This window comes from Monodon monoceros, unplaced genomic scaffold, assembly GCF_005190385.1.
Source record: "Monodon monoceros isolate NGI ecotype Baffin Bay Population unplaced genomic scaffold, NGI_Narwhal_1 Super_Scaffold_18, whole genome shotgun sequence".
NCBI lineage: Eukaryota > Metazoa > Chordata > Mammalia > Artiodactyla > Monodontidae > Monodon > Monodon monoceros.
The window spans coordinates 157212038-157226685 of NW_021703774.1; positions in this window are offsets into that span (position 1 = coordinate 157212038).

Here is a 14648-nt window from a genome sequence, read left to right on the forward strand (position 1 = left end):
AACCCTGGGCCTGTTCTCTGTGACCATCAGAGCCCTCTTCCCCACCAAACACGCCCACCCAGAGCTCAGCTCAGAGCTGCTGCCCAGTCCCAACCGCGCTCTCCATTCTCCATCCCTGAGCCCCAGACTCTTTGCTCCAGCTGCCCTCAGATACCCAGACACGAGGGTCAAGTACTCACAGAATGTTTGGCTGGCAGGGGCCCCAGGGAGGGTCTGAACCAGCCCTGGGGGCTCAGGTGGGAGCAGTGGTCCCTCAACACCATGCTGTGCCCATCCCCTCCATGAAGCCCCCCAGGGCCTGAATTGGGGCACTGCTCTTCTCCCATCATCCCTCCCCCTGCTTCCTGACTCAATTACCCCCCAGCAGATTCTGCAAATCCAGGTCGAAGGTTTGATTTACAAACTTCCTGTGGAAGGAGGGCAGCGTCTGCACCTGCCTGGTGATTTACTCTGCTGGGAAATGGTTGCTTCTCCAGAGGGATCCTCTCCGCCCCTCCTGGTTGAAGACTGAGATTTACTGAAGCTTCCTTTTCTCAGGGAGACTCCTGGTGGCTTTGGGAGGACAACAGAGGTGAAGGAGCCACCAGGACCCCCATGCGGTGAAGAGCAAACCTAGACGGTGTGTTTGGGAGGAAGAAGATGGAATTAGGGGTCACCAGGGGCCTGGTTTGAATCCCTGCCCCACCACGGACAAGCTGTGTGACCTTTAGTTGGTCTCCATTTCCTCATCTGCAAAAGGAATGGGGTTGGTAACAACATCTGCCTCCAAAGGTGATGAGGCTTAGGTGAGGGGCTGTGTATAAATGCCTGGCACATAATAGGGGCTCAGGAAAGTTGAATTCTCCCCTCTAGCCCATTTGAAGTCTCTCTTTCCCTGCCAGATCACCTCCTCTAGGTCTCCTCCCTTAGCTTTCCTCTAAGTGCCCACTTGCATCCATCTCTGTCCTCGGGGAGAGCAGACCCTGTCAGTCTCTCAGGTTCCAGGTCCCTGTGGGTCAGGAAAGAGAAGGACGAGGTCCCACTGGCAGGGCAGGCCCAGCTGCATGCCAGGACGCCGGGCACAGATGGTTCACACACCCAGGGATTGTTAGCAGTGCAGCTGCTTCCCTGCTGATGTGTTAACACATCTTGTCTATAAACAGCCCTTGGCAGAGTAAGGGGCCTCTGGGGCCCAAAGTTGTGCTGTGATCCAAGGGGTCAGCAGAACTCTTTAATCTGTTTGATTTCTAATAAAGCGAGGAGGGACTGGTGACGGCGCTGGCCTAGTTAGCTCAGGTGACCCTGGTCTGACTGGTCTGGGGCCTGACCACCAGGGGGAGTGAGTGGGCGGTATTATGTCTTGGCCCAGGGACTAAGGCCAGCTCCAGTCTCTTCTGAAGGCATCTTCAGAATCCCCAAATCTGGTCAGAAACCAAGGAAAAAAATAACAAAAAACCTATTCCATTCTCAAAGTATAATTCAGGGAGGAGGGGTCTCTGTAGCAGCACCTGTCAGCCCCCAGAGGACCACTGAGGCCTGTGGCTGGCCCTTGAGAAGTCCTGGCAACCCCTCTGTCTCCTGAGCCTCAGTCTTCTCACTTGTGAAGTGGGAGTGGCTCCAGGAGCAGTAGAGTTGGGTCAGGTGTGGACTGGGGAGCCTGACTACTGAATTCATTACCCACCTGGCCAGTACCAGGATTGAGGAAGTGACCTAATCATTCCGTGCCTCAGTTTTCTCATCTGTGAAATGGGGTAATAATAGTACTTCCCTCATGGGGTCATTGTGAGGATTAAATGAGATAATCCAGGTAAATCACTAAACTCAGTGCCCAGCACACAGTAGGTGCTCAAGAGATGGTGGCTGCTGTTATTATGTCACTGCCCCTACTTCTACTATTAGATCCCAAAGACAGAGGACATGAACCATGGACCAAGGCTATCAGGAACGTAGAAATGCTTCTCAATAACTTTCCCTGTCACTATAATCACAGTAGCACACGTATAATACAATGGAGCTGTGTTATATGCCAGGCTGATTATTCCTTCTACAGACAGTTCTTGGTACCCAGGTAAGTTCAGGGGCCTCTTGTGATAAGCATCCCCAGGAGTTCTGGAGGCCCAGGGTAGGAACATTGGCCATGGCTCTAGCCAAAACCAATGGCGATTCCTGCCTTTCACAGTTATGGTGGAAGCACAGCAACAGCCCAGCCTTGCCTTTGCCCTCCTGTCCCAGCCAGAGCCAGAGCCGGAGCCAGGGCAGCCTGGGACCTTCCCCAAATGGGGTCCTCCCCCCCCATCCCCAACCCCAGGCACTCAGATTTGCAGTTCTCTTTCTTCCCAATGAAAACAGAATCTCCTCCCAGGATGGGCCGAGATGACTGTTGTAATAAAAGCGGTTCATTACATCCCTCTGCAAGGAGCTGTTTAATGAGCATGCGCTGGTGCTCTGTGGCCCTTTCGAACCAAATGCAAATGAAACACATTCCACGGTATCATTTAATTAGTTTAGAAATGTACAGAGAGCTGGAAAGAGGGGGTGACATGGGATAGAGGCAGAGAAAGAGGAAAGGATGAGGGAGATGGTTTAGCAGCGGAGCAGAGAGGTTGCAGGAGGGGAGGGAAGGAGGGGAGAGGGGGAGGGAAGGACAGTGGGAGTGAACAAGGAGGGAAGGAAGAGGAGAGATGGGGCCATTTTTTTTTTTGTATCTGACTCTCCCAAACCCCCTTGAAGGGAGGGAAGGATTGGGCAGCCTTATTCTTTTCATTGAAAAAGTGAGGACACCCAATCCCGCTCTGTGTATCGTGATGGGTGCTGGGGATACCACAATGGAGGAGGCATCCTGCCTGTGTGGGTTCGCAGTAGGAGTGCAGTAGGCAGGCCTTGAGCAATGATTCAACTCAAATGTGTGCATGTGAGTGTTTCTGTGTTTGCACGTGTGACTTTGCATATGTGTAAGTGTGTGTATTGAGATGTGAGACTATTTACAGGAGTGCATGTATGTGCAGGTATGTGAATGTGTATTATGAGCATATTTGTTTGTGTGGGAGCATGTATGTGTGTACACACGTGTGCATTTGCTATGTGTGAGCACATGTGCATGTGTGTATCAGCACATGGAAATATTTATGGGAGTGCATGCATATGCAACTATATGTGTGTGAATGCATGGATGAGTGTTTGTGAACGAGTATATGAGAATTTTTATTTGAGCACCTGTGTGCGCAGGTGTGTGAGTGAATATGTGTATGATCGTGTGTGTTCCTGTGAGTGCATACAAATGTGTATTTGAGTTTGTGTGTGAGTGCCTGTGTACATGCAACACTGTGCAACTGTGTGAATGTGCAAGTGAAGGCATGTACAAGTGTGTGTATGTGAGTGTTTATGTGAGTGTGTGAGTGCATTTACAAGCATGTGTTTGTGTGTGTGTTTATATAAGTGTACACATGCATGTGTGTATAAAGTCATGATTACCCACGTGACTATGTTTTAAAAAAGGGTAGGATAGTGGTTTAGAGAAAAGCGCGGGTCGAAATGTGACTACTGGACTGGAAAACCTGCTCTGTTACATCCTGGCTGTGTGCCCTTGGGCAAGTTACTTAACCTCTCTGGACCTCAATTTCCTCATCTATAAAATTGAGCTGAAAAAATACCCACCTTCTAGGGATATTAGAAGGATTACATTCATTAACATATCTAAAGCACTTAGTATATATTTAGACTTAGTACATGTTTAGTTCTGCATTTTAGCTGTGAGACTAATAAGGGCCAAAAAGCAAAGGAAAAGGATTGATGGGTCCTGACATATCAGGGGTCAAGGGAGTCTTCTCTGAAGAAGTGCCACTTGTACTGAGACCAAGAAAGAGTCAAGAGGAATGTGTAGTGGGCTTCTACCCACTCTCCACCCTGCCTGCATCCCTCTCCTTCTGGTAAGACCACCCCAGTTTCCCTTTGAAAACAACTCCCTGACCACTCCCAGCCCATTCAGGTGGGCTGACCCATCTTGGCTCCTGCCACCCAGGCCTGGTCACTCAGGGCACTTTACCCCCTGATTACAGTGATTGTTTCAGGAGTGGGCAGATGACTAAATGCAGGTCAATGGGAATCATAGCAGAGACTGTGCTAAAACTATCGGGAATGTGGGGTGTGATGCCAGTGTGACAGAAGCCTGACTCTACCAGCATTTCTTCCCCACTTAGAGGGGAGAGAGTGACTGTGAATGATGCCGATACAGAGGAGATGAGAAGACTGTGTTCCAAAATGATAACATTTGAACTCCTCGATCCAGCTGTACCTGAAGCTATTGACTCCTGGATTTTTCAGGTGAATGAACTGACTAATCCCCCTTTTTATTTCTTTTATTTAAACGGATTTCAGTTGGTTTTGTCACTCCATTTGGAAGACTCTGAAGGATATTGCACACTCCTGGAGAAGGGCACAGAATGTGGGAAGGCTCTGAGGAGGGAAAGTAAAGAAGTTCTAACAATGCCAGTGCGGCTGAAGCAACGGGAAAGTGTGGTGAGTTCCTGTGTGTCAGAGATCAGAGGGACCAAAAGCCTCAGCATACTGGGAAAGTGGGGGGTGCATAGTGTAAGAGCTAGAAGGCTTGACATGCTTTAGAGTGGGGTCCTCTCCCAGCCTGCCCCCAATGTCATCCTCACTTATTTAACCCTCATGCCTGACTCACTCCATCCGAAGTCCTGAATCCAAGACCCAGAAAAGATAGTGTTTATAGGGACCATAAATGCCACTTAGTCCAATATCTTTTTTATTTTATTTTATTTTTTATTTTATTTTATCAAATGATATATGAATATATTCTTTTGGTAAAAAGATACGATCCAGTCATGTGGGAAAAGCAAATAGCTTCATTTTACAGAATAGGAACAGTGGCCAGGTAGGTTATATAGCTCACCTAAAGTCATATAACAAGTTTGTCAGACATCTGGGGTCATGGAAACTTTCGGAATCCTTTCCATCTTATGTAAGAAAAAGATAACTTCTTAGCATTTACCATGTCCAGCCACTATGTTAAGCTCCTTACTTTCCTTGTTTTGATTCGGTCTTTACCACAACACTGCGAGGCAGCTACCATTATTTTCCTCATTTGATAGACAAGGCAGCTATGGCACAGAGGTTAAGTAAGTTGTTGACTTCCCCAGGGTCACTCAGCTGTGTCGTGCAGCCAAGACTTGAATTCAGGCAGTCTGGTTCCAGCGCCCATGCCTTCACTTCTGGCAATAATGTATAGTGCGCAAGAGTAAATTTCCTTTAATAACCAGATCATTCTACCAAGAAGACAGAGGGAACTGAGTGGTCTCAGGACTCTGAAGAGGAAGGACCTCTAGCTGTATCAGAACTCTCCAGCATGCTGAAAAGCAATCATTTGCTTCACTAGCTGACACAGGATGTTACTCTTCCCCAGTCCATTTCTCAGCCTGAGTTCCGAGCCCAGCTCACAACTTAGTCCATTGATAATCTCACCTCTATCCCACCCGAGCAAAACCTGACTGAGGCTGCAAGCTGTGAAACTACTACAACTCCCCATCCATACACGCACGCACACACACACACGTATCTTGTAACAACCTCTGTCTTTATAGAATCTTGGTTCTCTTTAGGAAAGGGTTAGTTAGAATAGAATACAAGGAAGCCTTACTTAGGCCAAGAGTACCTTTTGTAATCATCAGACCCAATCCTTGTATCTTTGTTTATCATATTGATATAACTTGCATATGACAAAATATACAAATCTTAAGTGTATATTTGGTGGATTGTAAAAATAATCACAAATTCTTTCCCTTTCTATATCTACACTCATGATGTGGCATTTCAGATTCTCCCATCAAGAGTGAATGTCTGTTTCTTCATCTCTTCAGTCTTCATTGTCCAATAAACCTGCTTTGACCAATGGGAACAAGAAGTAAGCAAACAGATGCTTCAAAGTGCTTGGTGATATGGGCTTTCCTTCTCTTGCTGCACTTGGAGACATGGGAATGAACCTGAGCTAACGTGCTGGAGGGTGAGAGCCCAGATGGAGGAGAATGGAGGTGCCTCAGCTAATAGCTTGCCACCTACCAGATGTGTGAGTGAAGCCACCCTAGATCATTCGGCTGCAATCTGCAGTTCTAGCCAACCACAGACCCATGAGAATCAGCATCAGAGAGACACTGAGCTAGCCTTGACCTGATCAATTGCACAGACAGCCAATAGAATTGTGAGCTAAATAACTGACTGTTATTTACCACCAAATCTGAAGTTTGCTACATAGCAAAAGCTGATGCAATACCTCTATGAATTTTTACAAATGTGCACACCTATGAAACCACCACCCAGATCAAGATGTTGCACATTTCTAGTACCCCAGAAAGTTTCTTTGTTCCCCTTTCTGGTTAATGTCCCAGCCCTGAAAGATAACTCTTATTCTAACTTCTATGCTATAGGTTAGTCCCTATTAATAGAATCATAAAGCATTTTTTTGGTCTGATTTTTTTTTGTTGTTTTTTGCTGACCATGTCTGTGATATTTATACATGTTTTGTGCATATTAATACTTTGTTCATGTTTTAAAAGTGTTGTGTAGTTCCACTTTTTTAATCTACCACAATTTATCATTCTCTCATAGATGAACATTTGGGTTGTTTTCTTTTATGACTACTAAAAGTAAAAATTTTATGAACACTTACAGGTACGTCATGTGTGGATACATGCACTAAATTCTCTTGGATACATACTGCTATGGGCTGAATTGTGTCCCCACCATCTCCAAATTTATATGTTGACCCCCCTAACCTACAGTACCTCAGAATGTGATTGTATTGAAGGTAGAATCTTTAAAGAGATGATTAAGTTAAAAAGAGGTCACATGGGTGGGCCCTAATCCAATATGACTTGTGTCTTTATATGAAGAGGAGATTAGGACAGACACACACGCAGAGGGAAGACCATGTGAAGACAGCAGGAGAAGATGGCCACTTACAAGCCAAGGGGAGAGGCCTCAGAAGAAATCAACACTGTTGAATCTTGACCTCCAACTTCTAGCCTCCAGAACTGTGAGAAAATACATGTCTGTTGTTTAAGCCACCCAGTCTGATATGTTGTTCCGGCAGCCCTAGCAAAAGAATATGGCCCATAATGTATGCTACAACAAACCAAGTGCTAGGTGCTAGGCTAAGAGCTTTTCACATTTCACTGGATTTTCACAAAACCCTGGGAGAAAGATGCCATTAGGATCTCCATTGACAGATGACAAAACTGAGGCTCCAAGAGGTTTAACAAGTTGCCAGGGTTGTATAGTTAGTATTATTAGACTTCTTCATGATTAACTTATTACAACTCAACACTAACTACACAATCCCTTGTGTGATTATTTGTTCAAAGTTGGTTTCTTTATTAGATGGTGAGTCCCGTGAAGGTGGGGAGTGCATCCATCTTGTTCACTGCTGTACCCCGGTGCCCACCACGGCACATACCATGACAACAGACTTGAACTCTTGGGGTCTCAACTCCTCCTACCACCTCCTGTGATTCCAGGGCTCTGTGATGGAAGAAGGGGAGGGGGGCTGCCAGGCAGGTCGCTTGCCTCTCTGCAGACAATTTAGGGAAGATAGTTTCCAGAAAGAGCAGCTGTGATTAACTCAAATGAACTGTAAAATTGTTTTTGGTTTAAAGGCTTTGCTTACTGAGGTATCGAGTGGTGGGAGGGGAGTGCGCAAGAGGGAGGGGCCCAGCGGCCTGGAGGGGCTGCCACTGCCCATTCTTTGGGCGTCAGTCTCTGGCCAAGTGTCCACCTAGTCCTACCCTAGGCTCTGGGCATTAGAAACAGGTCAGACCCAGGGTGGCCATGGGGAGCTCACAGCCCAGACCTGATGAGGGGATGGGGAAACTGACAATTTCAGAACAATCAGACAAATGCTTGTGTAGGGGGAGCACAAGAGTACAGAGGAGTGGACCCTAGTCTGGGAGATGATGGGTGGGATGGGGAGAGTTGACATCATGCAAATGACCTGGGTTCAAATCCCAGCTCCACCACTTCCCAGCCTAGTGACCTTGGCCATGTGCTTCGTGTCTCTGAACTTCGGTTTCCTCTTCTGTAAAATGGGAATAATAATGATCCCCACAGAGGAGTTATATTAAATGAGATAATTATGCCCATAGCCCAGAGCATACACACCAGTTCAACACACCCGCTGTTAGCATTGCCCACTGAGCAAAGCTGTAAGAAAGCTGGCGTCAGGCAGGGCCTGGGAAAGGGTGTTCTGGGAAGACGTACCAGCATGTACCAAGGCCTGCACACAGCTGTGTCTGTGGGGTCAGAGTGGGAGGCGGGGGTGGTGAGAGATGGCGCTGAGGAGGTCGGTGTGCAATCTGTGTGAATTGCTGGGATTTTAGTCCTCAGAGCAGTGGGAGCCATGGAAGGTCTTTGAGAGGGGGCGTGGCATGTTCATTTAAGCTGTAGACTGTGCACTGGAGTTGGAGAAGGGGGCCGGGCCCAGGACAGTGGGGCAGCTATACAGAATCTGGGGAGAGAAGACGGTGCCCTGGACTACGTCGGGACAGTGCGGACAGGGGACAGAGGAGGGGAGAGACAGCAAGGTGGGCAGGGCAGGGCGTCCCCCTGGATGGGGCTCCAGGGAGGCAGCAGCCCAGGACGGCCCAGCTTTATGACTCTGCAAACAGATGGGAAGGTGGGTGCTCCGGCCAGGCCCCTCTCTGCCTCAGGCCCCTGCAGGTGGCAGTGCCCGGCCTGGGCCGTGGGGGGACAGGAATGACCAGACCCTTCAGCCACCCTCTGCCCAGCATGGCCGGTCTTGCCACCCTCAGAACCGCCCAGACCCCGTTCTTCCAGCCGGAAGCTCCCTGAGCCCCGCAGCTGGCGTGGTCCAGCCTGGCCCTGCAGGCCGCCCTCTGCGGCGCTCAGCTGCTGCGGAAGGTGACCTTGGGCCAGTCCTGCTGTGCTTCTGTCCTCCTCGCCACGCCCCTTGGTAATGCAGGGAAAGCCCTGGGTCATCTCCTGGCAGAGAGAAAGGGTGCAGGAGGGTGAACCCCAGCACGGTCAGGACAGACCCGGGGCCGCTGAAGCCCAGACCAGGAGACAGTTGGGAACAGGGGCAGCCAGAGACACAGAGGGACTCAGTGACAGAGCAAGTGACAAGGAGAGAGAAGCAGAGAGAGGGGCGCCCAGGGAGAGGCCTTGGACCCAGCCCCACGCACAGCCCCTCCCCACCAGGCCAGACTTGTCGGGGGGCAGGGAGTCACCGGCCTCCAACGGCCCCCCTTCTCTGTAGTTCATATTCTCAGAGAAGAGAAATCAGTTTCCGTCCAATTAATCTAATTAGACGCAATCAAGTTGTGGAGATCTGTGCAGCAGGGTGAGCGATTAGGAAAAATTACCTCCCCACAAAGAGTTTAGACCTAATTTTTGTTTCATAATCTAAAGACCAAATAGGAACAACTGAGTTCCTCGCTGCCCCTGGCCAAGAACTGGAAATTCTCTGGAGGGGGAAGAGCATCAGCCCAGAGACAGGGTCCAGCTTCAGCCAGGATAAGCTCAGGGGACCTGCTGAGACAGGCACCCACACGACCCGCCCTCACCCTAGGGGACAGCCACTGTCCACCTCAGGTCCCTGTCACACATCAGGTCACACTCATACATGCCCACACCTTGGGACAAATGTGACTTTCACATGTGCACCCTGAGACTGTTAAACACTCAACTTAAGACCATCATATACACTCAGAGGCAGATGTGCACGTGCATGCGTGCACACATACAGGCACACACACACACACACACACACGCGCGCGCACACCGTTTCACACAGGCGCACTGACAGTCAGGAACACCGGCTAGTCCGGGTTAGTCCCAGCTCCGCTGCTAACTGGCTCTGTGAGCACTGGGCTCAGTTTCCCACGTGTAACAAGTGACTTAGACTTCATTTCTTAAGCCTCTTGCGATTGGGACAGCTTGGGATTTGACATCCTCTCTCTCAGCCTCTCCCTCCTTCTTTCAAATCCAGGCTGGCTGAGAACATAAAGTCTGGGAGGGGGCACACAGGGGAGTTTGTAAGGTGACGCTCCTCAGCAGGCAAGTCCTCCATCAGCAAAGCAGGGACTCACCCGAGCCTCCGCACGTGGCCCCAGAGCTGAGTCCAGTGCTGGGAGGGCACTAGGGCTTCACTGTCCCCGTGAGCAGACACGTCTGTGATGCACAGAGGCCGCCCCCCTCTCACGCTGGGCCGCGTCATTAGCAGCTCCAAGGATGGGAGTTCCCAGCCAGCGCCAGTCCCAGGCCAGGCCTCACCCTCCCGGGCCGGCACCGCGGCACCACCTGCTCCTTGAATATTTCTCTGAGAATGGAGCTGGAGAGGGACCAGCACCCGGGAGGCAAGGGGAAAGAGCATCTGGAGGGCAAGGGGAAAGAGCATCTGGAGGCCAAAGGCTGAAGGTGGATTAATTTATGCCCTGAGGCTTCTCAGCTGGAGTGACGCCCTGGGGACATTTGGGGGAAGGGGGTGGACAGAGTCCCCAGGTGCAGGCACAGCCTGGAGTCAACAGAGGTGGGGAGCGCGTCACTGAGGGTGACAGGGCCCTGGGTGTCCCTGAGGGGTGACATAAGAGTCCTGCCTTGCTGCCCCTGTCCCTCCCCCTCTCTGTACAGCTATGGCCGCCTGAGCCCCACTTGTGAGATCAGAAGGCTCCAGGCTCCAGGACCAATCCTGCTCCAGCTGAGGGGGTTTAAGGAGTTCGGGGGGCAGGTAAGGGGGCGGGGTTGGATCTGGAGTCTGGCCTGGTTTTGAGTCCCAGCCCCTGACTCACCTCCGGACCTGAGTGGCACCTCCCACCCACCCCCGTTCTCTGGGCATTGGGTTCCTCATCCTCCAACAGAGTGAGGGGCCTGCAGGGACCCCTCACAGGCTCCCAGTGTCGGGGGGATCTGCAGGAGCTCAGTGGACGTTTGTTCCCGTCCCTTCCGTGACCCCGCGGTGCCTGGCTCCAAGTCAGCGCACAGTAAATATCAATTAACCTGGTGAGATGATGAAATGGGCTAATGTTTGTGTCTGGGCCTCACGGCACCAAAATCTAAAATGATGCTGGGAAACTGAACAACCAGGGAGCCAGCTGGGTGGAAGCATTGGGGGTTTGGCTGTCAGTCTTGAAGGAGAACTTCCTGGAAGAGGCAGGCCTTGGGATGGGTAGGACTTGGATAGAGGAGGGAAGGCGTGCTGGGGTGGGGGGGACTGCACGTGCAAAAGCAGGGAGGTGGGAAGGGGAGGGTCAGGGTGAGCCCTCTCTCTCCTGTGTGCTCCTGCCAGTGGTGTGATGGGTAAGAGTTTGGGTTTTGGAATCAGACAGACCTGGATATAACTTGCTTTTGGTGTGACCTTGGACAAGGTCCCTTTACCACTCGGGGCCTCAGCATTGTCAGCTGTGAAGTGGGGGTAATGACACCCTGTCCTCATAGGGTTGCTCTGAGGCTGGTGCCGTGTATTGTGTGTGTGTGTGTGTGTGTGTGTGTGTGTGTGTGTGTAGGGTGGGATGTGGTCCTGGCACAGTGCTGGGCTCCTGAGTGATTCTGGGTAACAGGGGCTCTCTCCTCTCTGTTAGCTCATCCAGGCCACCTGCTGTCCCCAGGGGTGGCCTCCCCACCTGGTCACATGTGACATGTGGTCCCAGCAGGGAGCAGGGACCTGGGTGGGGGCGTGCACATATCACCCTTCTTAGGGAACCAGGCTCTACTTGCCATGAAACAGACCCTAGAACCTCAGAGCTGGCAGGCCCCTCCAGCCCCTCTGCCCTGTAGGAGCCTGACACAGAGAGGTTAAGGGAGTGGCCCAAAGTCACCCAGCTCCCAATGAGGGCCTTCCAGTGCTCTGCTCTGTAACTGGCCTGGGAGAGGGTCCTCTGTCTACAAACCCCTGAACTGAGTCACTCAGGGGCCAAGGCTTCCTCTTCTTCCTTCGTCCTCCCTCTGCCCTCTCATCCACCTGCTCCCTGGGCTGAGAAGAGCTGGAAATGGAACCCAAGGCTTCCCTGGGAGTCAAGGCCAGTGATCTGTAGACCCAAGTGGCCAAGGCCTGGGTCTGTGCTGGGAAGGGGAGGGTTAAGCTCTGAGCAGCCCTTCTTGGTTCGTGCTTAAGTTGCAGTTTCTAAAGACCATCAGGAGCTCCATAGAGCAAATATTTTATCTCTTAATGATACTGTAGATGATTAAAGAAGGGCCCATCTCCCAGACAGCATTAAAGAGAGGCCATCCATTACCCAGCATGGTCTGGCCTGGCAGCTGGAATAACTTTCCCAAAGACATGCCCGGGTGAGGAAGGGATTCTTTCAGCTCTGTTATCAGCAAACTTGGCCAGGGCTCTGGGGGGAGAGGGTGGATACTCGGATACCAGGCTGAGAGGACATTGACACAGGCTGGGGTTTAGTCAACATGAGAAAGATCTCCCAGTCCCAGTGGACCACAAGCTGACAGCCATTCACCTCTATAGGTTATATTATTCTTAAAATTAGTTTAGTCAGGACCAGTGTCTCCTTTGGATTCACAGCAAGGCAGTCTTCTGGAGACTCAGCAACAACAACCCCACATGGAGACTAATTCAAAATCTTCCCTTGTCAGTTTGGGCATGTGGTTCAAAGGCAGGTGGTATCCGGAACGAGCACTCGACTTGTGGTTAGAAGATGTGGATTCAGTTTTGCCTCTGTGACCTTGACAAGTGACTTTGCTAACAATGACCACAAATATCATTGCTTGAGCATTTATTGCCCAGCTTGTACCAGACACTTTCCATCTGCCCTTTCATTTCATCCTCTCTTGTAAGGCAGGTATTTCTACCCTCATTTTATATACAAAAGGACTGAGGCTCAAGAGACAGGTCAAGCTCACCCAGCAGCAGAGCTGGGATTCAAACCCACGTGTGTCTGCTCGTGTTCCTTTCACTGTACTACACATGCCCTCTGAGCCTCTGTCTTCATCTGTAAAATGGGAGCGACAGTACGCACCCTGTATAGCTCACAAGGTAGTTGGTTAGTACCAGTGACGTGAAGGATGGGAAATGTGCCATGCACACAAGGAAGGTGCTGGACACATATGTGTACACATGTGCTCACACACACACAACTGTCCACCAGGGGACACCAGTCAGTTACTATCCAGGGATGAGAAGTTACAGAAGCTTTTCTGTAATGAGCTTATTTTGTTGTCCACTGAGCTGTGATTAATTTAGCATCTAAAAGGCCCTATACCCAGCTTCTGAATGGATAAATTTCACAGTATGTATAAAAAAATCCAAAACGCCCATATCTTTGAGGCAGCAATTCTACCATCAGGAAACACAATCAGGGCTGAGCACTCAAGCTTACATATAATGATGCTCACTATAGAGTTACTGATAGCAGCCAATGTCTGGAAACAGACCGTCCAACAGAGGAACAGTTACATGATATAGTGTGTGTCCATGTGATGGAATATTATGCAGCCAACAAAAGTCATGGTGTGGAGCACAGTGCGTGATCTGGGAGTGAGAGAGCAGAGCCAACCACTGCATGGGCCATGTGACCCCCAAGGAGGCATCTCTCTTAGTAAGATGATGGGTGATTTCTATTTCTGCTGCTTACTTTTCTGCATGGAATCAACCTAGTTTTACAATAGTTGAATAAAATGTACTGCACATCTCCCTAGCTCTAGAATGGGGACTGTGGAGGATAATTTCAGCTTTGCTGGGTACCCTGAGTCATCACCACCTCCCCTACATGTTCTAACCCTAGGGTGTCCCCCAAGACCCCTCACCCTACACTCAGGGCCCAGCCTGCTCTCACTTGAAGTTCTGTCATTGACTTTCCAGTGTTTTCCAGTCTCCTGGGTGCCCCATGTTTCTTCTTGCTGGTGTCAGTGTTTCTGACCCTCTAATGCCCCCAAAGTCCTATCTCTAACCTGTCATGGATGGGGAACCAGATCACCAGGCATGTTAGAACCATGCCTGCATTAGTCCCTGATCTCTAAGGACATGAAGGGGGCACCTCTGTTTAAAAGTACAAAAAACTTGTGCTTTCAGACATGGCTCGTGTAACCTGCATTTTGGTAATTCTAGGGCTTTCTGAGTTTTCCTGTTGCACTCCAGATAGCTGAAGCTTGCCAGATGCTTGATTCCTGGATAAGTGAGGCGTGGCTGAGTATAAATATACAGCTGTAGTTCATTCTTATATATTTGCTTATTCAATCAGCTAATATTTATTTGGAGCCCTACTCTGTGCCAGGAACAATTCTAGATCCTGGAGATATAACAGTGGAAAAGATAGACCTTGGGGGAAGACAAAAAAATACGTAAATAGATGAAATTATGTGTTTCAGATAGTGACGATAACTATAAAGGAGCTAAAGCAGAGTCATACAGCAGAGAAGGGCCAGCGTGAGTTGGGGGTAGTCAGGCTCCAGAAAGGCCGTCTGTTGCACCGGTATTATTATTCCGCTCTGTGACAGGCTCCCTGTCGGGCAGGCAGCTGGGTGAGGTTGCACTGACACAGGCTCTGGGCACAGACACAGCTGGGTCTACTCCCTATCTGTGCAGCCACCCCAGTGGACTGAAAGCCTCTCCTTCCCTGGTGTCCGGCAAAACTCCCAGAGCTGACGCTCATTCACTCTGATTGGCCCATTGTAGGTCACATGACCCCTTC